Consider the following 26,678-nt stretch of genomic DNA (forward strand, 5'->3'; position numbering starts at 1 on the left):
ATGGAACCAAGTCCAGAGAGAGCGCCCCCCACCCACCGGGGCTGGGGCAGGTGATTTATGAGAGTCCTGTTCAGAGGCAAGATTTACAATTCTGTGAACAGGAGGTCTGGGACTTGGAGTGGGGTGGAGGCTGGCGGCTCTGGCTAATTGAATTTGTCAGCTTCCAGATGGAGGGGAGCCCTACTGTTTGTTGATCATTTCCTCTGAGCCGGATAGGACCCAGGAATTCATTGAATCTTTACAACAGCCCTTTGAGAAGGGTGGATTATTACCCCCACTTCACAGATGGGAAGACTGAGGCTTGAAGGAGTGATGGTAACTTGCCCTACAAATAACCAGTCAACACAAAGACAGGATTTGAACTCAGGTCTCTGTGACTCCAAAGCCTCGGCTGTGTATCCTGCTGCCAGGTCCGTGTAAGCCAACACCTGCGGAAGAATCCTTGGAACATGCCTGAGTACGCTACTTCTGCACAGTCCAAAGGGAAAGAGGAGCAAAGAGCGACTTTGAAGTCAAGGAGACTCAAACGTGAGGCCCCTGCCGCTGCCAGGTGAACATGGCGCAACCCAGACTGTTTGAGCCTTGCTTTTTCCATCTGGAAAACTGGGGTACAGGTCAAGGAGCCCCAAAGGTGCTTCAGCCCTGACTCTTGGAGTGTGCCTGGGTCTCTGAGGGGCTCCTCTGGTTTGACAGGCAGTGCCCAGCATCCCGGCCCAGACAGCAAACGGAATCTGTTCTGCTCAGGAGGCCCCCAAGGCAGCCTGCCTGCAGAGGTCTCAGCCCCTGCCTTGCAACAACGCCTCTCTACAAAGCAAAAGGGAACAAAAAAAGCTAATTCTGCCTGAGGCCGCGTGGAGCCAACGCTGGCCTCCTGGCTCCTCACCTGCATTTCAAGAAGAAAGCGGACTGGGGAGAGTGACCAGCAGCATGCACAGGAAACCACAGGTATTGATTTCATTCCACTGCTGATTTGCCTAGCGTGTTCCAACAAGGATTCAAGGCAGGCGGACTTAGGAGCCGGGAACACTAAGAGGTCAGCCACACCATTCCCGGAGATAGGTACAGAGCTAATGGAGAGGGCTGAGCAGTCTAGAACACCCGCATATAAACTATGCCACCCAGGAAAAGGAGCCTGGCCAGGCTCAGTGACTGATGCCGGGGCATCTGCAGAAAGCTGCCCTTCCAGGCTGTCCATCTTGCCACCAGCATGGGCACTGACCACTCAGCACCACGGCCAGGGCCTGCTTGCTGCAGGGAAGTGGGTGGGAGCCCCAGAGCCTGTCTTAGAAGGGTTCCTTCCCACACTGCAGGTCTCAGAGGAGCCTTCCCACCAAAGCAGCAGCCAAATCCCGGCCGCTTCAGCTTTGCTGTACTTCACTGACGTGAAACTGCTCTTGGAAGTTCTTTTCCAGGAACTTTCCCCAGATCTTGTCTGCAAGGAAGGGAGGGAGGGGGTCCCGTGCATGAGCTGCTCAAGTGGCCCCGACAATTCTCTGAGGATCTCGCCGAGCCTGCAGCTCCAGAGTGACGCTGGGGACGTGTGTGTGTGCATGAGCACAAGTGACAGGCGAGCGCGGCGACACTGTCACCATCGGGAAATCACAAACAGCAGGATGGCTTTCAAGGTGAGGCACGGGCTCTGCATCCACCAGAAACCAACAGAGCCTGAAGGGAGATCTCACAGGCACACGCAAATGTGCGCATTCAGACAAGCACAGGGGACACACGGGACATGCGCACCCCAGCCCAGACACACACGTGCCCAGGGCAGGCACATCTACATGCATCTACACCTGCAGACGCTTGCCTAGCCGCCATGTCCCAAACTCAGAGGCACACACCTGTGGCTTTGTCACTGGGACCAGAGAGGACAGTGCCTTTAAGTCAGAAGTCCACTCTGTGAGGGCCTCTCACACTCCGCACCAGTTCTGGAGGTTTCCAGCATGATGACCTCAAGAGAACTCCCTGAGGTGTCACTGCTTCCGGGTCACCTTCTGCCCCAGAGGTCAGGGAGCCAGGGATGAGTAACACCGCCCTCGTGGAGTTTCCCATCTTACGAGAGGAGGGGCCCATGTAGTATGTTAAGGAGAAAGGCAGGCAGGCAGAGAGACACAGCACACGCTTCCTCAGGGTCAAGGCCGCCTTCTTTACTGCTGGGTCCCTAGAGCCCAGGAGGGTGGGAGCATGAATGAATTCAGAGCTACTCCAAGCCAACCGTACCTTGTCTTTCTGTCTTGCCTCCCTGTAACCTATAGGACCATGGTCCTTACGGCTCGACCTCCAGGGCCCTTCTCAGCCAGGCCAGAGCCTACCCTCCCACCGCCCATCCCGCCTACCTTCCCCACCCCCACCCCCTCCTGTTCCTCTGAACTTCTCCCCATTTCTCCAGGCTGCAGGGCCTCCCAGGTCTCCCAGGCTCTGTGCAAACTTCTGCTCTGCCTAGAGAGTCCTCTGCCTCCTTCTCTGTTGGGGCAACTCTCCTCTTTCATGACACACATCAAATACCCCTTTGCTATGGTTTGACTCTGGTTGGAACTTCACCCACAATGCAACAGTACTCAAAGGTGTGGTCATGGAGCTGAGTGTGTGTAGGGGGTGGGGCAGAAGAGCTCCACCCTGGTTCATGGATTTGTGCCTTATCAAAGGACTGGAGGGAGCCAGCAAGGTGGCCCTTTGTAGCCCTTTGTGGCCCTTTGTGGCCCATCTACCCCTTGCAGAGTGTGAGGACACAGCCTTCCTCCCCAGTGGTGCCATCCTGGAAGCAATAGCAGCCCCACAGGGCCCAGCCTGCTGATGGAACCTCATCTTGACCTTCTCAGCCTGCAAGACAGTCAGAGAAGAATCACTGCTGTTTGTAAGTGACCCAGTCTTGGGTGTTCTGCCCCAGTAGCACTAACAGGCAGGGGGACCCCTTGTCTTCTGTAGCGTTTGGGGCTCCTCCCCTCCATCTCCCAAGTCAGAATTCACTGTAGCCTTGGAAGGGCCCCCACAGCTCTCCTCCCACCCTCCGGAAGGGGTCCCCCACAACGGGCAGCCCCAGGGGGCAGCCACATCTTACACACCCCAGAGCTGGCCATCAGGAAGTGGTGCTATTGGGAGACCCTGCCAGGCAAGTGCCACAGCAGCAGGGCCTGGCTCTGGGCTCTGTGTCCCTTCGCTTGCCCCTTCTATGTGCGTGGAAACAGAGGAGGCGGAGGGCAGCACGCACAGGAAGCAGACTGGGGCACAGACCATACTAAATACACCTGCTCCTAGGGCTGCAGTGGTCATGCCCACCCGCCCACCCCAGGACACCAGCAAAGGTGTGATACCTGCCTCTCCACATCCCTGACCTGGCCTATGGCTCCCGCAGCCTCCTGTCCCATTTTACCTTCCCAAAGCTCTCTTCTCAGGGGGCCCCTGAGTATGAAACATCATTAAGGTCACATCTCTCCCAGGTGCAGCTTTCTAAGTCCCAGCTGCACAAGACACCGTGTTACCTCTTGGCGGGAGAAATCTGGGGCAGCCGGGCTGGGTTAGTGGAAACGCGAGCCATGGGCACTGCCTGCTCCCCTGGGGAAGCCCCGAATGGATTAATGCTTCTCGACCCACTCAGCAAAATAAGTATCTAAAATGAGATGATTGAAAACCTTTTGCCTTTATTGATTGATTTAGATTTTGGAAAGGTCACAGTTGATTCTCTTTGCTACTGGACAGAAAGCTGGAACGAGTCAAGGGTTGAAAATTAGAAAGAAATTCAACTGCAGAAACATTTGGCAGCCTTGACACATTGAACTTGGCACTGGGCTCTGCTCGTGGAGATGAGGGCAGCAGGAAGGCAGTGCTTCCTGGTTCATATCCAGGTTCAAAGGCCGTTCCTCAGCACCTTCCCTGCTTGCAGATGGCACAGGGGGCACCATACTTATTCCACCCCCCAGCCCAGCAACCCCAAATGGGAAGGATTGTGATCATTTCTGAGATCAGAGGACAAAGTGGAGACTCAGAGATGGATGTATTTATTTCACTCACACACACAGAGTGGGGAGCTCCCATTTGTTGGTTCACTCCCCGAATGCTCACAAAAACTAGAATTGGGCAAGGCTAAAGTCAGGAGCCAGGAAGTTAATCCAGGTCTCCCCCTCTTCACTGGGTGGCAGGGACCCCACTCTTTGAGCCATCACCTGCTGCTTCCCAGAGCGTACATTAGCAGGAAACTGGAATCAAGAGTGCAACGGAGACTCCAAGATGGGATATGAGTATCCTAAGAGGCTTGTTCACCTGTTATGCCAAATGCCTGTCCTGAGTTAAATGTCTTTTTTAAAAAAATTTTATTTGACAGAGTTGTAGACAGTGAGAGAGAGAGAGACAGAGAGAAAGGCCTTCCTTCCATTGGTTCACCCCCCAAATGTCCGCTATGGCCAGAGCTATGCAGATCCGAAGCCAGGAGCCAGGTGCTTCCTCCTGGTCTCCCATGCGAGTGCAGGGGCCCAAGCACTTGGGCCATCTTCCACTGCCCTCCTGAGCCACAGCAGAGAGCTGGACTGGAAGAGGAGCAACTGGGACTAGAACCCGGTGCCCATATAGGATGCTGGGTGCCACAGGCAGAGGATTAATCAAGTGAGCCATAGCGCTGGCCCCAAGTTAAATGTCTTAAACAGCATCAAACAGCCAGTGGATGAACTGGGATTTGAACCCAGGTCTCTGTAGCTCCCAACATCAGTGGTATCACTTTCAGGACAGACTGGGGAATACCTTCAGTCCAGCTGGCATACCAAGTTATGAACATTGTTAGAGAATCACTCATTTATCGTCACACCAACCCTGGGAAGCAGGCATCAATGTTCCCATTTTATCAATGAGAAAAGTGAGGTTCAGAGTTATTGGTCCCAGCTTGGAAACAGTGGTCAAGATCAGAATTCAGGATTTTTGAGTCTGACCTGCTGAGCTGGGATGGCCCTTGTAGGATCATGGAAGGGAAGACAAGGTCCTTGGGGTAGGGCCTTTAACATCCCAGAATAAAGTTCAGACTCCTTCACACAACACAGAGCACAGGGGCCCTTTCAGTCTGCTTCCTGCGGTCCCTCCACATTGCCTTTCAGTGCTGCTCCTTTGAGTCCGTGTGGATGTCTCTGAATAAACAGATACCCGCTGCTGTCACTGGACTCCTGGTTCTGCAGTCTGCATGGCTCTGTCCCCAAGGCCCTCTCAGCAAAGATTCCGTGTAGTCCACATTTCCTCTGACATTGTCTATCCCTGATCTCTCTCTGCCTGCACAGCTCCAAGGCTGCCCTCTGTGCCCATGTTAGATATGATCAGGCTGGGTGGCAACTGTTTACCCCGAGTGCAACATCCCCACCCAGACTGGGAATTCCTATGGGGCAGCGACCAGACTGACTCCATTCTGTATGAGCAAGCCTGCCAGCAGTGCATGTGGCCTACGGAACAGCTGAAAGAAGGAACAAAGCGAGGGAGTGAGTGAGCGGCCACAGTCCAAGCCTCTCTCCATCAGCAGTGTCCAGGCACTGACAGCGTTATCTTACTGTAGTGAGACTATGGCGTTTCAGGGGCAAGGGTGCTTTGTGCTCCAAGTAATTTCAGCCAGGAATATTCCTTCCTCGTTTTTCCATGTTAAGAAGCAACGAAAACAAACACAAGACTCTTTGGTTAACCTCCTGGCTGCGGAGCTATTAATACTTATGGATATTTTGATTTGCTAAGAGGACAAGGATGGATTCCAGGGGAGATAATGGGGGTAAGCATTGGTCTTGTTCAGCATGTGGTCGAGAGGCCAATCTGTCATCCGTTTCGGAGCAAAGAGTTTTTGCTTCAAATGAGTATCCATCCAGGCATTTGTGCTAAAATAGTAAAAACTATAAAAAGGGTGAGAACTGTAATTGTTCTGTCCATCCTAGTCCCCGGGATTGAGAGCCTAGCCTGGCAAAATGGAAGGAAATAACTGCCTGGCCCACGGGTAAACTTTCAGACTTCAATCCAATGTCAAGCTCATAGTGGTCACGGATATTTTCTGATGCAAACACACAAAAAGGCACAATCATGAGCTGACATGAGTTTTGATCTCATGATGGCATTTTTAAGGTTTTCAAAAAAAGGGCAAGATGAACACAAATTTATGAAATACTATTGCAAGAAGTAGAAGAGGAGGGAACCCTTCCCAACTCATCCCATGAGGCCAACATTATTCTGATACCAAAACCAGACTAAGATATCACAAGAGAAGAAAATTGCAGGCCAATAACCCTCATAAATATAGACACAAAAATTCTCAATGAAATACATTTGAATTGACTCCAACAACATATAAGAAGCCTCACACAGCATGACCAAGAGGGACTTATCAAAGAATGCAAGGTTGGTTTAACAATAGAGAATGATAATATACCACATTAGAGCAATAAATGACAGAAACCACCTGGTTATATTAATAGACACAGAACAAGAATTTGACAACATCCAACACTATTTCAAAACAAAATATACTCAACACACCATGATCAGAAGAATAAAGACCAACTTGATAAAGGGCCTGTATGAAAAATTTACGAGATAACGCTGTGCTTAATGGTGAAAGACTGAAGCTAACATCTTAAACCAGAAACAAAGCAAGGTCTCTGTTCTCATCACTCCTACTCAGTAACATCTCATTTGACATTGTTCATAGCCCTTGCCCTGATTCCTGCCAAACCATGTTTTTGTTTTTGTGTTTTTATTTTTGCTTTAATTTGTTGAACTCTTTATTTATAGTGGAGCATTAAGTCTTTGACTATAATGTAAATTAAACAAATACCATCTCGAAAACAACACACAAATATTAAGTTAAAAATCTCATCCTGGAGAGGCTGGCATTGTGGCATAGTGGGTTAAACTGCCACCTGCAACTCCAGCATCCCATACGGGCACTGGTTTGTGTTCCAGCTGCTCCACCTCCAATCCAACTCCCTACTAATGGCCTAGGAAAAGTAGCCGAAGATGACCCAAGTGTTTGGGACCCTGCACCTATTTGGGAGACCCAGATGAAGCTCCTGGCTTTGGATCAGCTCAGCTCCAGCTGTTGCGGCCATTTGGGGAGTGAATCAGCAGATGGAAGATCTCTCTTGGACTCTCCTTCTCTCTAACTTCCAAAATAAATAAATAAATCTTTAAAAAATACATCATACTTGAGATTCTAAGGGAAAGCAGTCAAGGAAAAGAAATAAAGACATTCATCAGGAGAAAGGAAGAAATAAAACTCTCTCTATTCATAGACTACTGACAGCATACATGAGGAGGCTTCAAAAAGTTCATGGAAATAGTACATAGTACCACTGGCGCTGTGGCTCACTAGGCTAATCCTCCGCCTTGCGGCGCCAGCACACAGGGTTCTAGTCCCGGTCGGGGCGCCAGATTCTGTCCCGGTTGCCCCTATTCCAGGCCAGCTCTCTGCTGTGGCCAGGGAGTGCAGTGGAGGATGGCCCAAGTACTTGGGCCCTGCACCCCATGGGAGACCAGGAGAAGTACCTGGCTCCTGCCTTCGGATCAGCGCGGTGCGCCGGCCGCGGTGCGCCGGCCACAGCGCGCAGTGAACCAACAGCAAAAGGAAGACCTTTCTCTCTGTCTCTCTCTCTCACTGTCCACTCTGCCTGCCAAAAAAAAAAAAAAAAAAAAAAAAAAAAAGAAAGAAAAAGAAAAAAGAAATAATACATAGTACCAAAACACCACACATGGATGTAAATTGTTCTGCATGAAAATAAACTTACCCTTTACATCCATTCTCCACAAACTGTTCCAAGTAACCTCACATATAGAAGAATCCACAAGATACAATTATGACTAATAAACAAGTTTGGCAAGGTTGCAGATCAATATACAAAGATCAACTGTACACTTACAGGCCAGCCAAGAACCTTCCAAAAATGCAATTAAAAAGCAATTATATTTATAATAGCATCAGAAAAATAAAATAGTTAAGAATAATTATAATAAAAAGAGTGCAAGACATATACTAGGTATCATAAAACATCACAGAAGGATATTAAAGAATCTTAAATAACAAAAACATTTTTTATGAAGCTACAGTAATCAGTACAGTGTGGTACTAGAATTAGTATAGATATACTGATCAATAGCATAAAATTTACAGTTGGTTTTTGACAGTAGCACCAAGACAATTCAATGGTAAAAAGAAGATCTTTTCAATAAATGAGGTTAGGGTAACTGGATCTCCATATGCCAGAAGAAATGAGATTAGACCAAAACCTCACACAGAATACAAAGATGAACTAAAAATGGATTATAGACATAAATGCAAGAAGTAAAACGATAAAACACTCAGAAGACACAAGAATACATCTTCATGACTTTGGAGTAAGCAATGGTTTTGTAGCTGTGTCACCAAAAGCACAAGTGACAGGAGAAAAAAAAATAGATAAGTAGACATCTTCAAAACCACAAACTTCCGCATATCAAAAAATGAAAAGGTAACTCACAAAATGGGATACAAGTTTGCCAGTTCTCTATCAGGTAAGTGAAATGTTGGCAGAATACTCATATATGAAGACTGCCATAACTTAATAATAGAAAGTCAGAACATCCAACTAAGATATGGGAAAAGAAGAGGCATCTCTCCAAAGAAAGTTTACTAACTGCCAATAAGTACATGTGAAGATGCAGCCATTAGGGAAAGCCAAACCAAAGCCCCAAGGATGTCTAAAAGTGCTGGGAAAAAATGTGACAAATTTAGAAACCTTATAGAGTGCTGGTGGGAATATAAAATGGTACAATTAACACTGAAACCAGATTGGCAGTTCCAGAACTTGTGAATCAGTTACTGCCTAGCCTAGCAATGTCATTCCTAGGTTTATGTTCAAAAGAACTGAAAATATGAGTCTACACAAAAATTTTGTATATGAATGTTCAACTCAGTATCATTAATAATGATCAAAGAGTGGAACCAGCCCAAATGCCACCCACTAATAAATGCAATCACAAAATGCGGGGGGTGTGTATGTGTCCGTGCGCATCTGTGTGTGTATCACGAGTAAAATCCTGATTCATGCTATAAAGACAAAAGAAGCTTAAAGACATTACACTAAATGAAAGGAGCCAGACACAAAGGCAACATCTTGGATGATTCTATTTATATAAAATGCTCGGAAATGTCCACAGAGAGAGAAAGTGGATTAGTGGTTGCCAGGGGCTGGGGGACGCAGGGAAGGGAGTGACTACTAATGAGTGTGGGGTTTCTTTTGGGGGTGATGAAATGTTCCAAAATTAGATAGCGGTAAGGCTTGTGAATATGCTACAAGACCTGAACTGCATACTTTAAAAGAGTGAATTTTATAGCATGTGAATTATATTTCAATAATGCTGTTATAAAAAAAAACCAGATGCATGAAAGACACTATAGGGAATGTGGAGAAAATGGAAACAGCTGAGTTGCTGGAAGTGGTGAGACAGAAGGTGGTTTTCGTTCTTTTTCCTATTGCTGTTGTCTTAAAACTGCTTTGTGGGATAACGATGTGGAAAGAAAAGAGAGAGAGAATGAGAGCCCAGTAGGGAAGATGAGCCTTAAAACTCGGGGGCAGGTGCCTCCCTTCTTTGGGCCTCAATTTCCTTTTCTCAGAAGCAGAAATAACACCGACCTTGACCTTCTCAAGTGACCACGAGGACTGTGTCTGCTTTACGGATCCACAGAAGAAGGTAGCAAGTTCCCAGAGGGCTCAAGTTCTTTCATCTCCATGTATTTATTCAAACAATTATGGGGCATCTGTTAGTCCCGGGGATGTAAGACTAGACCTTGTTGAACATACTGGAGTTCAGAGAGGAAGGCAGACACCTCGGTAACTACAACAGGGTCATCAGGAAGGGTGACACACAGAGCTTGTTGGGTAAGTATCTGCACAGACCAAATGCAACCCAGCCTTAGTGTTGGGAGCACCGGGGAGGCGGCCAGTGCAAGAAATGAAAATGCACAGCAGGGAAGCAGAAACCACACCCGCAACTCCTTACATTGGTTGTGTTTATCCTACCGCATGCTAGTATGTGTGTCATCATGTGCCGTTCTCAGAGAATGCCAGCAAGGAAAGTGCATGACCTAACTTTATAAAGGAAAAGAGAAAGTCTTGGAGAACTTGAGAGAGCGTGCTGGCTTCAGCAATCCAGCGCATGGGCCAGACCCCTTCTGCTTTGCCATAGCTGCCTCCTCTTTGGAGCACTCTTGGCCATGCCCATGAGGAAGGAAGATGGTGGGAAGGTGAAGGACCAGAAATGAGCAGGTGCCGTCTTCAAGCCACGCCTGCTGGGAGATACCAAGGATGTAATCTCCTCCCCTTGGGAAGCCAGATGGAGATCCCAGGGCCCATTCAGCCCTAGGTCACCCAACCAAGACTAAAGACTGCATTTCTTGAGGACATATTCATGTCCTGTAGGTCTCCCACGTCCCTGTCTGAGTGTGGAGTTTCTTTCAGGGGTGATGACATAACCTAAAATCAGACGGTGGCTTTATTTATAAGTAGTCTAAAACCACCAGCTCCTCAATGTCTCCAGTGGTCATACCATATATTGGCAACATGATGGTATAACATAGGTGCTCTATAAATCAGTCAGTGGTAGGGAAGGAAAACCTGGCCTCATCTATACAGCACCCACATTACCCTACTGCTTCCCCAACAAAGGGTACTTGAGGCCATACAATGTCTGCACTAACACTGAGCCAATGCAGAGAATCAGAGAGGTCAGGTGACCTATCCAAGGTCACACAGAGAATCTGTAGCAGAGAAAAGAGCGAGGACTCCAATCAGCCTCCCGTTGCCCTCACCATGAGTATTCTAACTTCTTTTCTCAGCAAAGAGGTCACGGTCTCAAGGGCAGAGGGCAGAATCTACAAGCTGACTGGAAGAACTTAACAGTCACACAGCAATAGGGAGCTGTGGGGCCCATATGTGCTGTTTAAACAACCCAAAAAAAAAGCAATGCAAATCTCACGGCAGGAGGGGTGGACACTGGTTTTCTATTTGCATCCTCAACAGCTTAGCTTAATATATAGCCCAGAAAAAGGGGCCTCAATTGATCTTCTTTGACAATGGCCTAATTGATCTCTGGTCTTGATGGAACCAGCCCACAGCTCAAAGCAAAAGACCTCTTTCAGACAAATACGTCTTCCACGAAGGGGGAAGATGACAGAGCTGAGCACAGGCATTCGTCACAGAGACCCAGGTGGGCCCCCAGTGAGACTGCCAGCCTTCCAGCAGCTGGCCAGCTGGAATGACCACAGTCTCATTTATCAACAGCCACAGCCAGTCCATAACTTGGCTTCAAGATCAGCCCCAACCACTGGCCGTGACAGTGAGTTTGTAATCTCACAGGCTCCTCACCACTGGAGCTCCTCCAGGACTAAATGAAGCAGACAGCTGGCAGACACGAGGGCCAGGCTGTGCCCAGCACTCTGCAGTCACCCTGTTCAGGGGAAGCAGAAGGCACTACTGCTCACCCTGTGGGGTGGGGGTAGCGCCCATCACTCTGCACTGATTCATCACGACCTGTGCGAGCCACAGCTGAAGTTTGCAGGATTCTCAGTAAGACGCAGGAGGGAGAACCTGGGGTCACCTCAGCCAGTATGGCAGCATTCAGAAGAAAGAACACAGACTTCAAGAGCCAGCAGACGGAGAGAAACCCCAGCTCAGCCTCCTATAAGGTGTCTCACGTTCACCTCTCTAAACTTCACTTCCTCCATCTGCTCAAACAATGGACGAGGGGACTTCAAGCAGCTGGTGGAAAAATGGAATTAAAAGAAGTTGGTTTTGAAATCCATGTGTGGTTTTACCCCTTTGTGAAGATACCTTGTTTGCAAGGATTTCAAAAAGATTTTGCACTAAAATAAATTTTTTTTTCAAAAAAAGTCTTTTTAAAGATTTATTTATTTGAAGAGGGGAAACAGAGAGAGAGAGAGAAAGAAAGAGAGAGAGAGAGAGAGAGAGAGAGAGAGAGAGAGAGAGAATATTTTTCATTCACAGGTTCATTCCCCAAATGGCCACCACCATAGTCAAGCCCAAGTCAGGAGCTGGAGATCTACCTGGGTTTTCTATGTGGGTGGCAGGGGCCCAAGTACTCGCCCCAGCATGAGTTACTTTCCCAGGCACATTGCATGGTAGTTGGATCTGAAGAGGAGCAGCCGGCCGGCACTCAAACCAGCACTCTGACATGGGATGCTGGCACTGCAGGCAGCAGCTCAGATGGCTGCGCCACAATCCTGGCCTCGTAAATTTATCTTTAATTCCATTTTTTCCATGAACTTTTTGAAGTCCCCCCATCTTACCTTTATATGGGCTCCCAGGGCTAATTGGGTGGGCAGGAGTGGCTGGTGATGGGAGACAGGAAGCTGTGGGGGAGGAAGCAGATCTATTCCGGTGGGCTGACAGTGGAAACCAGAATGGCTGAGAAGACGAGACAGTGTGTGGTGATAAAAACAAAGACAGGGAGAAGAGGTAACTCAAAAGGAAGCTGCATTTAGTAGGCAAGAGGAAAACAAGTTAGACACAACAGAATGTGGTCAGTGGACATAATAAGGAAACATATAAGAAAATCACATTTTCCATTTGATGCATCAGGGAAATTGTCTAAGGTCTGCCAACTGCTTGATCCTGAAAGAGCAATCGTGACGCTGAAGACTTCTTACACCACCAACAAATGCCTTCCACAGATGCGGAGGGCAAAAGCAGCATTTGGGCTCCTTCTTAGCAGTGATTTTCTGCTGACTGATCACGCTTATCTGGAACACTGTATTTAGAAAACTCCTGAGACCTCATCTGAAAGCAGTGGTCAAGGGATTCCCTTCAACTGGTGTTGCCAGCAGTGGGATGGAAGGGCGGAAGGGCAGCCCACGTGCCACGGGGACGTGGGGACGTGGGGACATGCCAGCCACACCCCCACTTTGGCAGCGAGCACTCTTCTTCCAGCCTCAGGGACTGTGGTTACGGCTGTGGACAGCTCTCAGTTGAGTCCCTCTGTGGGAATGTCAGCAAGGGGCAGCCCATAGCTGTCACTGCAGTGGGGCCAACTCCTCTTGACTTGACGTGGCTACTGGAGGGCCATTCCAGCTCCAGAACTCCCAGCGGGATCAGTTGTCACTCTCGATGTGACTGTGTTGCAGCTCCACTCCTCCCTCTATCCCATCCTGCTTTCCTTACTCCCTCACAGTTGTTGATCCTAAGGGCATGACCCAGCAAACTGTCTGCATGCCAATCTCGGTCCTAGAGTCTGCTCCTGGGAGATACATCATGCAGCTGCCACTCCTGCACAAGCTGTGCCTCTCTATGCCTTGCTGAGAGCTCACCATCTGTGTTGACTCACTCCTCGATAAGATTCAGTGTTAGCCAATGAGAGCAATGCGCAACCCATCGGTTTCCTTTTTTTCCCCTGGCAGGAGAGAATCTCGATAAGTGATCCATTCTCCCTTCCATGTGCCTATGTTGGGGGTCAATTTCTGCTTTGGGCTTGGAGATGCTCTAATATGTAAGTGATGGGTTAGCCCTGTTCCTCTCACTATCACTAACTCTCTCCCACAGTCTGTAATCCTACAAGAGACAGCATGCACCCACAGCCCACTATTGGGGATCACTGTAGACAAAAAGGGTCATCAGGAGGAGGGACAGTACATGCTAAGGACTCTCAATGGCATGACACTTACACTTGATCTGCATCTATCATTTCAAAGACACAGCAGCCCTTTGAAGTCATTATCATTTCTTTAGAACAAAAAGCACAAACACGTTACATAATTTCTCAAATCTCACAGCACACCCACTGCAGAACCCAGACTAGAATCTGGGTTTCTGGACTGCCGATCATGCAAATCCCAGCCTCAGCTGGCCTCTGCTGCTCTCCCGGGGCCAGCGTATGGTCGGTCTTTAGAGAACCCCAAGACACTGGACTTAGCTCAAGTGATGCCCTCCCATCCCTCTTGGTACTGTGACCAGACCCTGGGGTCTTGGTGGTAGTTACATCCTACCCCAAGTGCTGCAGAGCACTGTGGGATACAGGAGATGATCTAACAACCCCACGCCACCGGTGACAAGTGGCCACCTGGTGTTGTGTACCATCCTACTGATGGGCTCTCACTATGTAGGATTCTGCTTCTTCTATTGTACCTTCATGTGTACAATTGAAACAATTCTAAAAGGGGAAAACTATGACATTTAAACCAATAAATACAGAGTACATAGTAGCTACTATGTGAATGGATTTACATTTTTTTTAATTTCTGCTGGACAAAACAAGAGGAAAGAATTCATACTTAGCTTCAGCCCCTGAAGCCTTCCCCGGGACTGATTCAGTCCTTACCCAGACACAAGATACAAGCGGAGCAATGCAGGGGTTTGTACTGTGGGCTCGATCGCCACACCATCTGCATCTGAGCCCTTGCTCTGCCAATTAGCTGTGAGAACTTGGCAAAGCCACTTAATCATCCCGTGCCTCAACTCCTTCACCTGGAAGATGCAGCGAGAACGTTACCAACCTCAACAGGAATTGCCAGGTAAATGCTCACAATTCTGCTAGGCCTATGATAAATATTAGTTTCCACTCCACTCACTCTTCCCATTTTATAGTCAAGGAAACTGAGGCCGAGAGTGTGTGCCACCTACCCAAGATGCAATGGCTTCATGAGGAGCAGAGCCCGCGTGTAAACCCTGGTCCATCCGAGTCCCAAGTGCCCGCTCAAGAGACATGCTAAGGGCTGGGACTGAAAGGATAAATTCTAGCTCCCAGATCTGCCACTTGAACAAAACCAGGTGCCTTGCTTTGGTCGTGGTGATAAACGGTCCAGGTCCCTCTTGGCCAAGTGGATGGGTGACGCTGTAGCCCGAGGACGGACAGGGAGGCACAGCAAGTGCTTCTCAAAGACAGCAGAATTGTTTGAGTCCTGTGCAGCTGTGGCTGGAAGGCTGGTCCCCAGAGTGCCTGTCTTAGATGTGGCTGACATGGGGCAGCGCCTCCAACTCAGAACACAGGCCAGCTGGCAAGCAGGAGTGAAATTCCAAATACCTAAAATCTGATACAGCCCCGACAGAGACCACTCTGAACAGACACGCTGCTGGTGAGAACGGATACCGGCTGCATATGATAATGCGGACGTGCAACTCCCCCTGAGCTGAACATGTGCCTTGGCAACAAGGAAACCCAGTAGGCAGACAGGGACAGAGGCGCCACAAGGTGGGGCCCACAGGCCCACAGGGGGCTGTCCACCCTTCTCCTGGGGAAGTCCAAGAGAGGACGCACAATACACGCTCTGCAGAGCGTGGTTTAAAACCTTTCGCTGCAGGGAGAGAGTAAATGCCTTCAAGGTCCAGCACTGTCACTCCCTTTGTGTAGGGCCAGTCTCTACAAGGGCAAAGCCCTGCTTCCACCCAAAGGGACACCCACGAGGGCTCTGCTGTCACCCTGCTGTCACGCTGATTGCCTTTCCCTTTGCCAAGGAGCGTTCATGTGTGGGCTCCCAAAGCACTGGCTCCCCTTCTAGCATTTATAGATGATGGCATGGTCGCTCCTCCTCAGAACACAGCCTGGATTCATGCAAAGGGAGCCTGGGCCCCAGCAGGGCTCAGAGGCTTCAAGAATCCTAGGGGTTGGCGCTGTGAGGCAGCGGTTAAGCTGCCGCCTGCAATGTCACCATCCCATGTGGGTGCTGGTTCGAGTCCTGGCTGCTCCACTTCTGATCCAGCTCCCTGCTAATGTGCCTGGGAAAATAGCAGAGGATGGCCCAAGTGCTTGGGCCCCTGCCACCTATGTAGGAGACCTGGAGGAAGCTCCTGTTTCCTGGCTTTGGCCTTGCCCAGCCTGGCTATTCCTGCCTTCCAAGGAATGAACCAGCAGGTGGAAGATCTCTCTCTGTCTCTCCCTCTTTCTCTGTAACTCTGACTTTCAAATGAATAAATACATCCTTAAAAGAAAAATGAAATGCAGAATTCGAGTCCTGCCTCAACAGTCCCCAGCTCAGCTCACTTTTCCAGCTCAAATCTACCTCCATGCTGCTTAACTGTCACTCAAAGCTCCTGCCACTCTCTGGACAAAGTCACCAGGGCTCAATTACCTTGTGGCAATGATGCTGGAGCACCATTTCTTTGGCTTGCATAACATGAAGCTCCACATGATGACACATCATCATTGGTCCATGTGGTCTTTGGGGAAGGTTCTAGAAGGAAAGGCTGTCCCTGGAGAGCAAAGCTCCAGGACTTGGCTTCTCTCTACGTCAGCCTCACCCACTAGTGAGGCTGCTGTCACTCACTGCTCCAGCCCAAGAAAGACTCCCAGAAAAAGCCACTGAATCGTTTCCCCAGTGTTCTCCCAGGAACTCAAGATTGTGCCTCTTGGTGCGGACCTTGCCCCTAGCTGCGTATTGCAAATCAGATATTCCCCAGGCAAGAAAGACACACTTTTCTTGTTGATTCTCTTAGGAGCTCTTCCCACCATTTTCCTACCTGACTATGGCCTCCCAGCCTACACCAGCTTCATCCCTTTAGATGGAGGCCACACATAGCCCTGGATTAGCAGGCGCTGGAGTTGACTAACTGCCTATGGAAGGAGCCATGAACCTCTGCTGTGGCTGGGAGGTTTGCAGGAACATCTGGAGGAGGCCAGTACATTGAGACAGGAGCACCACGTTCTCTTATCAGTCAGCTGGGGTCCCCTGCCCAGCTCTGCCAACTCACCAGCTGTGCAACCTGGGAGAGTTACTCAAAACTCAGGACATCCTTTTTTCTAAAGTGAGATGGTTAGAGTCATAGTTTCTACCTTAGGGATGTTTTAAGAATTCAACAAAATAGGGGCGTGTTGTATGGTAGGTTAAATCTCCACCTGTGGCACCAGCATCCCATACTGGCACCAGTTCAAGTCCCAGCTGCCCCTCTTCCAATCCAGCTCCCTGCTTATATATGTGAGAAAACAGTGGAAGACGGCCCAAGGGCTTGGGCCCCTGCACCCACATAGGAGACCCAGAAGCTCCTGGCTCCTGGCTTTGGATTGACCCAGCTACAGCCATTGTGGTCATCTGGAAAGTAAACCAGCAGGTGGAAGACTTCTCTCTCTGTCTCTCCCTCTCTCTGTCTGCAACTTTGCCTCTCAAATAAATAAATAAATAAGTCTTTAAAAAAAGAATTCAACAAAATAAAACTTATAAGGGAGTTAGTACTATATCTAGCACATAGTCATTGATTGAGCCATTCTTAATATTGTTAATCATTCAAATATTTATTGATCAATTGCTCTCAACCTGGTATCCTGCTAGGGGCCATGTTTCTACCCCAAGAAACTCAGTGGAATGGGAGAGGACCACAGAAGAACCACAGGATGCAGGATGACAAGTGCTTTATCGATTACTTTTTACAAAAATGGGCATATTTCAAATATTTAGTTATTTAATTTTAACTTAAGAGACAGACAGAGATCTTCCATCTACTGGTTCACTCTCCAAGTGCCTGCAACAGCTTGGGCCAGACCAGGCCAAAGCTGGGAGTATGTGGATAGCAGAAACCCAAGCAATGAGCCATCATTTGGAAGCAGGGCGAGGACTTGAACCCAGGCACTCTTAACTGCTGGGCTGAACATCTGCCCCAAGTGATTACTGGTAAGTGATAGCCCCCCACCACCCCACCTTTTTGGTTGCTAGTCATCTTGTGCTACAGGCTTTATCTAAGTCCGTTGCACAACCTTTGTAGTCCAAATGCCTGGGTTCAAACCTTAGTAGTATCACTAAATAATTATGTAAGTTGAGGCATGTTAATTACTTTTCTTGAAATTACAAAAGTTAGAAATAATATCATGAGTGGTGTTGTGGCGTAGCAAGTTAAGCCCCACTTGCAGTGCTTGCAATCCCAAATGGGCACAGGATTGGATCCCAGCTGCTCCACTTCTGATCCAGCTCCCTGCTAATGGACCTGGGAAAACAGCAGAGGATGCCCCAACTGCTTGGGCCCCTGCACTCACCTGGGAGACCTGAAAGAAGCTCCTGGCTCCTGGCTTCAACCTGGTCCAGCCCTGGCCATTGTGGCCTTTTGGGAAGTAAATCAGTGGATGGAAGATTTCTTTGTCTGTCTGTCTGTCTATCTCTCTCTCTCCCTCTTTTCCACTACCTCTCCTTCTCTGTGTTTCTACCTTTCATATAAATAATATTTAAAAATAAAAAAGAATAATCTTTGCATAAGTTGTCACTAGAGTACCTTGTGCACAGTAGGTGCTTAAAAAATGCTATTGGCCAGATGGGTTGAATAAGTACTTGAAGCAGTGACTAAGGATGTTTGGAAGGCTGGTGCTGGATTGCTCTCCTTCCCTACACCTGGACAGTCTTCCTGGGGTGCTCTGAAGATGCAGGCCACAAGGTCACTTGAGGTGTATGGCAGCGCTGATGGCCAGTGGCATATCTGGCACGGAGCCAGCTCTGAGCCAATGACTTCTGCCACAAACACTAGAACTGGTCTCTCCAATGGAGCTGCTGGCAAGAACCAGCCAGAATGTTCCAAATAGGGCAGGCCTTCCAGGACCAAGGAGCTGACAAGGATGGGGAATGAAGGCAGAGAAAGGCTCCTGCTTCAGGGATAAGTAACGATGTGTTGGGATGCCCCAGGAACACCCAGTCCTGCATCCCCTAACTACACCATGGCAAGGGTGGCTGCTCTTGCTCACGGTCAGGTCTTCAGGGACTGACAATAGGTAAGCCCCCTCACATCTCTCTTTGTCCCCATTTCTTATTCTGTCTAAACTCAAGAATAATCCCAACCCTGACTTTTTACAAAATATTTATTTATTTATTTATTTATTTATTTTTAAAGTCAGAGCTACAGAGAAAAAGGGAGGGGAGGAGGTAGGAGAGGGAGAGAGAGAGAGAGAGAGAGTGTGAGAGGGAGCTCCTCCATCAGCTGATTCACTCTGCCAATGGCTGCAACAACTGGAGCTAGGTCAGGCTGAAGCCAGGAGTCAGGAGTGTCTTCCAGGTCTCCCACATGGGCGCAGGGGCCCAAGCACTTGGACCACCTTCCACTGTTTTTCCCAGGTGTATTAGCAGGGACTTGGATCAGAAGTAGAGGAGGCGGGACTCGAACCAGCACCCATATGGGATGCTGGCATCACAGGAACCTGCTACACCACAACACGGGCCCTGCCTTTAATGCAGGATTGGCAAGAGAACCAAATACAAAAGACGTTAGAGAAACAGAAAGCAGTAGGGAAACAAGACACGAGCGTGACTGACATCATTGCTACTATTGCTACTGTGACAACTCCTAATACAGCTACAACTTATCAGCCTGTTACCGTCAAGGATACCTTGAGGATGATCACCCATCCCCCCATACAACCTATTACCTAAAAGGCTGAACGGGAGAGGGCCACCACCAGCCCCTTTATTGCTTTGGTATGGACTAGAGAAAGATGCTTGTTTCTCTGGGCAGCTGCAGCCCTGTGGGGCACCTGGCTTGGCAGGTGCAGTGATAGCTGATGTTAGCTTCAGTTCACTCTCGACTTCGGGCAGGATATACTTTCAACACAGGTTATAGCAAGCTGCACAGACACGTTGAATGGGTTGGCTGTGGAGAGGCCAAGCCAGGGCTCAAACACAGGGTTGTTCTATTCTGCAAGGCACAAGCCCCACGGTGGACAATCGCAGCCTGCAGAATGAGACACCGGCTGCCTCTCTCCCGCACACTGGCCCCACGCAGGCCACTGTGGGGATGGACACAGATGATGCAAGCAGAGCTGCGCGCTTCGGGATCCACATTCCCTCTGCCAAGGAGCCATGCACATCACAACACAGCAGCCCCTGGAACTGAGCCGACGCACAGAGAGAAACGAAACTGCACAAAGCCAGACCTGTTGACACGAGCGAACATTCTTGTAGTGCGGCCTGATAAGTCTGTTGCTAAGCCTACTTGGCTTCCTGTCTCAGAGCACCTGGCCGCCGGCTCAGGAAAGATAATCGCTCTGGGAAACTAGCTCTCCTTGGGAGCCCTGGCAGAGCCCTGCAGTCCACAGCAAGACCTGCCTCTCACCGCAGCTGCCCCTCCTCCCACGTCACCCAAGGGGAAACCCTACCTGCAGAGGGTACCCTGAATCTCTGAGCTCAGAGCATGCCCTCAAAAAAGACCTTCGAGTTTCCTGCCTGGACGGGGCACTCCATTTCCAGGCAGAGCCGCAGCTGTCAGCCCCCCAGCCCCTCCACCAGCCCTGTCCAAGCGAGAGGCATCAGACAAGCGCTGGGGCGGGAGCGGGGGCTGTGGAGGGCAGGAAGGGGGCGAAGGGCTTTGGAGAGATCAATCTAAAGAGCAGGCATCTGTATCTGACCCCGGGGAAGGGCTGCGTGATCACAGCCAGGATGAAAGAATGGCTGGCCTCCCTTTGTGCCCACATTGTTCAGTGATACTGGTTCAAAGCCCACTGCTGGGGCTGTTGAAACATTACACCCCTAAGTGTTTCTTTTTCCCAAGAAGGCTCTCTTAGGGATTAAACACACATGTGCGCAACACACACACTCCCCAAGAACCCCTTGCCCCACGCATGCGCACCCACCTTCCACACAATCCCCACACACCTGACACTGCTCAGGCGCATCTACTCCCCCGCAGGCTACTGGCATGCCCTTTGAAATTCCAGACTTTGTAGGAACTCCTGAGCTTCAGAAGCCCAAGGAATTGTCACCAGGTAAACAAAGAACACCACTTGTAATCCAGGTCCTTCTCAGTGCCTTGCCTGAGGCCAGGTAACTTCACAAAAGCTGAAGCTATCTCATTTGCTTTAGAGCCCGGGATTGTTAAATATGGTGAAATTTGGTGGCAAAGCGGGGCAGCTTCAGCAGGCTCATTGCATAAGAAGAGGGGATCCATCCTCAGCGCATAGTGCCTTCTCTCTGATTGGCTACCTCCCAGCCCTGGGTAGGAGGCAGCCCCAGCACAGGGCAGGTTTCCCTCCCGCCATCAGCTCTCCCAGCGCCCATGACTGCCTTTACTCTAGGTAGAGAAGGCGCTACCTAGTGCAACCCCCAGCCAGATGCAGGAGAGAGCAGAGAAGCATCCCTGGCCCAGGGAGAGCTCCCGCACAGCGCCCCACTCCCCAGCACCACAGCGGCAACAACGCAACAGTTGGCCTCATTAGAATCCCATGCTTTGGAGTGAGCAAATCTGGATTTCAAAGGCCAGTTCTGATCCTTCCATATTTCAATAGCCTGGGCCAACTCTGAGCCATGGTTTTATTCCTCACAGAGCATACTCCAGACAGCAACCTCCAAAGTACAGCTTAGAAATGTTCAGGGGGGAGCCCGTAAGGAGGAAACAGAGACGCTAGAACATTGAGCTGGGAGCTCCTTGGCATTTTCTCTCGATATCCCCACACCTGACACAGAGGCTGGCACCTCATCGGCTGGGGGAAAACAGTTTGAAAGAAGGCATGAGAAAATGAGCAACTCAGGTCCTGGAGCAGGTGCCAGGGGGACTCCAGCCCAGGGCCCGTGACTCATGCTGCAGCACTCTCCATTCCAGAGGCAGCAAATGGTTGGGTCTCTTGAAGGGACAGGGAGTGAGGCAGGTTGACGAGCGCTGCCAGCCTGGGGAAGCCTCAGTAGGGGCCAGGCAACAGCCAGGAGGACCTCATAAACTCTCTGGCTGAACACTCCAACTCCATGGTGGGCACACACAGAAACCTCAGCTGCAAAGGACACCCCAATGCCCCAGAGAAGCTCCTCTTATTTCCTGGCTCAAAATGCACAAAGGAGAAAAGTCACAAGACTGGGACCAAGGAGTGCAGCAGGGGTTAGGTCGCGGAGACCGGCCCATCTCCTATTTCAGGCTTGCCGTCCACATCATCCCTTACCTACTGACCGCGTGTCCTGGAGATCACTAGCCCGCTCTGATTCTCAGCTTTTCCATCTGCAAAACAAGAAGACAATCACAGTTAATCCTTTGAGACCTCTGCATGGAAAAACATCACCGGATTGATATATCAGATTGTTTGCTGGCTACTCATGAGCCAATGGTACTAGGAGCATTGCCAATGGTCAGGGAAGCATGAGGGCACTTCAAAAAGCTCACAGAAAATAGAATCAAAAGATACATTTATTTTGGTGCAAAATATTTTGAAAGCTAAGCAGACGAGAGATTTCCAAAAAAGTGCATGGAAAATGAGAATTACTAAAAAAAAATGCATGGGCTTCATATTTTTGTTTCATCCAAATCAATTTATCTTTTAATTCCATTTTCCACAAATTTTGGGAGATTCCATGACATTTAAGAAAATAAATAAATCACACGTGATAATTATTTAGGATTCAAGCAGGGGGTCCATGAGTGCCAGAGTCTCAACACAGAGAGTTTAGCCTTCAGACCATTTTTCATTTAACTCTTAACTTTCCACAAACATCAAAATAGAAAGGGCATTGAGAACACTAGGAGAAATGGAGCAAGGCAAAGTGCTCAACACACTCACTTTCAGCATTTGGGAGAAACTCCCCCACTTGTTTTTTCCTTCTGTACAATGGGTCTACCATTTTTCAGAGCCAGGCCTCCGGGACACCCTACCTGGAACAGAACCAGGCCAAGCAGGACCTCCCCTCCTGCCCCCAGCGTTCGGTAACTGGTGCCCTTGAGTCTTAGTTTTCATCCTCATCCCTCTGTCACGGAGGCCCGGGGTCTGGTCCCTGGCAGGCAGAGTCTACACCAGAGCCCGCGGGATGAGAACATCACATCAGGGGGCCTTGTACAGGTCTTCTCCATGGCTGGGATTTCTCACTTCCATTGGGCTAACCATTCACAGACAAACCTTTCAACTTAAAAAGACAAGGCCAAGGCCAAGGCCAGGAAACTCATCTATGAGTCCCTACTACATGACAGCTACTGAGCCAACAGTATCTGTGCACATGCTCTGGCGCATCCAAATCCCCACGGGAGATTTCCCAGTGGGAAGACTGCAGCTTGGTGAGGCTCAGCAGCTGCCCAAGGCCTGCAGCCGCGGTGCTGGCCCCTGGCTCACGATTCCTGCACCTCTGGGGGTCACCTCCACTGGCATTGATTCTTCCTAGTCAGCTCGTGGTTGTTGTTTTTTTGTTTTTTAACTTCCTTTTTAAGGGATTTTCTTCAGTTCCTACAGCTGTTTATTTCTGCCCCTTCTTGCAACCATGAAGGATTCTCTAAAGGCAAAAGGACTACCAGCAACTTAATGTGTAATCATGGCCACTCTGTGTAGCAATAGCCCGGAAGTCACAGGCTCCAGTACTGCTCATGCATATGTTTCTGATACTCAGTAAAATAAATGTTGAAACTGAACATGCCCCTCTGTGCACCGCCCTAACTCCCCGGAATGCACCTATGATCCTTTGGGAAGCCCAGTGTCAGTTCCTGTCTACACCTAAATCTGCCTCTCTGCTGAGCTGCAGCAATAAAAACACCTAATGCTGCAGTAGCCAGAGGCCACACAGCGAGGATCCGAAGGCCCTGGGACTTGGGCCCCCACTGGCCCACCTCCCACCCAGTGCTCGGCTCTCCTCCCCACACACCAAATCTGCAATTCCAAATCAAGGCAGGGTCACCCTGCTCTGCTGTACGGGTCACCAGCTACTCCATAGTGACCAGATCACACCCGTACCGATTTACGTTCCCCACAACAGCACTCGGGTAAGAAGCTGCCTAATTCCCAAAACCCAGTTTGGAAACATGTGAACTGGAAGTGATTCTTCATTCAAAGATCTAAGATTGCAGCCAAGGAGACAGAAAGGGCAGATAACACAATACCCAGAGAGCTACTGCCACTGCAAAGGAGGACAAATCCCACCCAAGTCCAGGGAAGAGGAGGAAGCGGCAAAGGGACTGTTTCGGAGGCTGATCGAAGCCATCGTGTAATCTTTCTAGAGTGCTAAGCTTCAATTTCCTGTCATTGGTTTGGAATTAATTGGCATGAATTTTGTATGACCTGAGAGCAAACAGGCCGAAAGGCCTGGAGAACTGACTTAGGCATTCTTTCTGTAGATCCCCCAGTTCTGCACTGCATATGGGCCACAGAGCTGTGCAGAGACAGGAAAACAAAGAGGACCCTAATTATTCATTGCCAACCCAAGGACACCTTCTCCATGAAGCCTTTCCCCTCCAAGCTCAGAAAGTCCCTCCCCTTGCGCCCTTACGGCAATTACAGATTGCGTTATGTTGCAATGACATATTGTTTTCTATTTTTTTTACTTTTAGTTTTAAAGATTTATTTGTTTGGGGACTGGTGTTGTGGTACAGTGGGTTAAGCTGCCACCTGCAATGTCAGTGTCCCATATGGGTGCCACTTCGAGTCCTGGCTGCTCCACTTTCCAACAATCTCCCTGCTAATCTGCCTGAGAAAGTAACAGAAGATGCTCAAGTCCTTGGGCCCCTGCACCCACGTGGGAATCCTGGAAGAAGTTCCTGGCTTTGGATTGGACCAGCCTTGTTGAGGCCATTTGGTCATTTGGGGAGTGAACCAAGGGATGGAAGATCTCCCTTTCTCTGTCTCTCCATCTCTCTATTACTCTGCCAAATAAATAAATAAATATTTTTCTAAAGAAAAAGATGTTCTTATTTGAAAGGCAGAAGTGACACAAAGAGAGCAAGAGGCAGAGAGAGAGGAAGAGACAGAGGCAGATAAATCTTCCACCCACTGGTTCAGTCACTCCCTAAATGCCCACAACATCCAGGTCCAGGACGGGTTGCAGCAGAAGCCAGGAATTCCAGCTGTCTCCCATGGGGGTGGCAGGTACCCAAGTACTTGGGCCACAATCTGCTGTTTCCCAGGCACATCAGCAAGAAGTTGGATTAGAAGGGCAGAGTAGAGGTCAGTGCTTTGCCTTAGTAGGCTAAGCCTTTGCCTGCAATGCTGGCATCCCATGTGGGCACTGGTTCGTGTCCCAGATGCTCCACTTCTGATCCATCTCTCTGCTATGGCCTGGGAAAGCAGTAGAAGATGGTCCAAGTACTTAGGCTCTTGCACCCTCATGGGAGATCCGAAAGAAGCTCCTGGCTCCAGGCTTTGGATCAGCCTAGCTCCAGCCATTGCAGCCATTCAGGAAGTGAACCAGCAGATGGAAGACCTCTCTCTCTGTCTCTCCCTCTCTATGACTATAATTCTACTTCTGAAATACATAAATAAAACCTTAAAAAAGAAATGCAGAGTAGCTGGTACTTGATCCGGGCACTCTGATATGGGATGCAGGTCTCCCAAGTGGTGGTTTAACCCTCTGTGCCACAATGCCAGCCCCTGTTTTCCCTTTTGTAGTGTCATGTTTTCTATGTACTCAAATACACAAAATATGCAGATACTTCAAAGAGTTTGTGGAAAATAAAATTAAAAGGTGAGTTTATTTGGTGCAAAAAGTTTAAATCAAGTCTTGAGCGGGTCTTCTAGAAGGTCATAGAAAATGCACACTGTATGGACCTCAAAAGTGTTGCGCACCAAAATGAACCAGATTTAAATTCCATTCTTCAACAAACTTTCTGAAGTCCCTTTGTACATAATAAAGCAATCACACCTACAGCTAGCAATACAGAAGATGTTTCTCTGCAAACCTTTGTGTATGGATACCAACGCATAGACATCCATATGACACACATTTAGAAACCTAACAAAACAGGATCATCCCATAAGTACTAACCTTAATCTGTTTTGAACTAAGTAAAATAGCAAAGCATGCTCTTACTCAGTCATATAGGTATGTAATTACTGCCCTCCTGATGGACACACGAGTTATTCCGCACTTTTCACTAGTGTAAATACTCCAACATTTTTATCCACATGGCTTGCATTACCGTTTGATTATGTACTTAGACTTTGTTATTTAACATTTAAAAAGTGTTCTAACTTCCCCACTAGACCATACAACTTTTAACATCCACCACACTACGTGAGGATAAGTACGCCTGCTCTTCTCACCCTTACCAGTACTAGGCATTAGCATGCCTTCTTATCTTTGTCAGTGTGATAGGTACATGGTGCCTAGTTATTTCATCTGCATCTCTTGAGTGACAGCCACATACCTTTTCCCATGTTTCTTGGCCACTGCACTTCTGGGAACTACATGTTCATGGTCCTTTACCTATATCTAGGTAGAGCATTAGTCTGCTTCTTATTGGTGTGCAAGAATCTGCCATTGTCTTTCCCTTTATTTTTTAGCTTGCTTCTTTTGTAAAGGACACTGCCATCCAGCAGTTAATCCCATCAGAAACCGGGCTCCTGTCCTGAGGGGTCTCTGCACGTCACCCATGGCCATCAATCACCCAGGCCTATCAGTCCTGCCTCCTGCATGCCCCTGAAATCTGCTCCTTCTTCACCCTCTCCAGCTCCACATCATCTCTCACCTAGACTTCTCGTCATAGCCTCCTAGCAGGTCCCCAAATAACTTCTCCTATTCTCCAACAACAGAAGCCTCAGGGAGTTTTTAGGAAATAAATGAAAATTAGATCACCTCTCCTGCTGAAAATCTTCTTGACCATTTCCTGTTCTACTGAAGATAAAATCCAAGGCCCTTCATGTGTCCTCGAACCTTGCAAGGCTGTTTCTGGAACCCAGGGCTCTACTGCTTGGGAAATGCAGACCCATTCGCCTCCCCCTCAGTCTCCATCCTTGAGCCACACTGGCTTCCAGTGTGGTTCTCAGATGGGCCCTCCTTCCTCGCTACTCAGGGCTCTGGCTGCTATTCCCTCCACCTTGAAGGTTGCTTG

General features: G+C 48.9%; 1 protein-coding gene across 24 annotated transcripts in view; it reads right to left on the reverse strand.

Annotated features, from left to right (window-relative positions):
• Positions 1-26,678, reverse strand: part of TENM4 (teneurin transmembrane protein 4) — a 1,939,017-nt gene that overhangs the window by 586,246 nt on the left and 1,326,093 nt on the right. For all 24 annotated transcript variants that reach the window (XM_089331772.1, XM_089331875.1, XM_070076074.2 and 21 more), the window contains one exon: positions 21,823-21,878. The gene's annotated coding sequence lies outside the window, so the exon portion shown is untranslated. The remainder of the gene's footprint in view (positions 1-21,822; positions 21,879-26,678) is intronic.

Source organism: Oryctolagus cuniculus, chromosome 1 (assembly GCF_051225735.1).
Source record: "Oryctolagus cuniculus isolate XC-2025 breed Fujian yellow rabbit chromosome 1, ASM5122573v1, whole genome shotgun sequence".
Lineage (NCBI taxonomy): Eukaryota > Metazoa > Chordata > Mammalia > Lagomorpha > Leporidae > Oryctolagus > Oryctolagus cuniculus.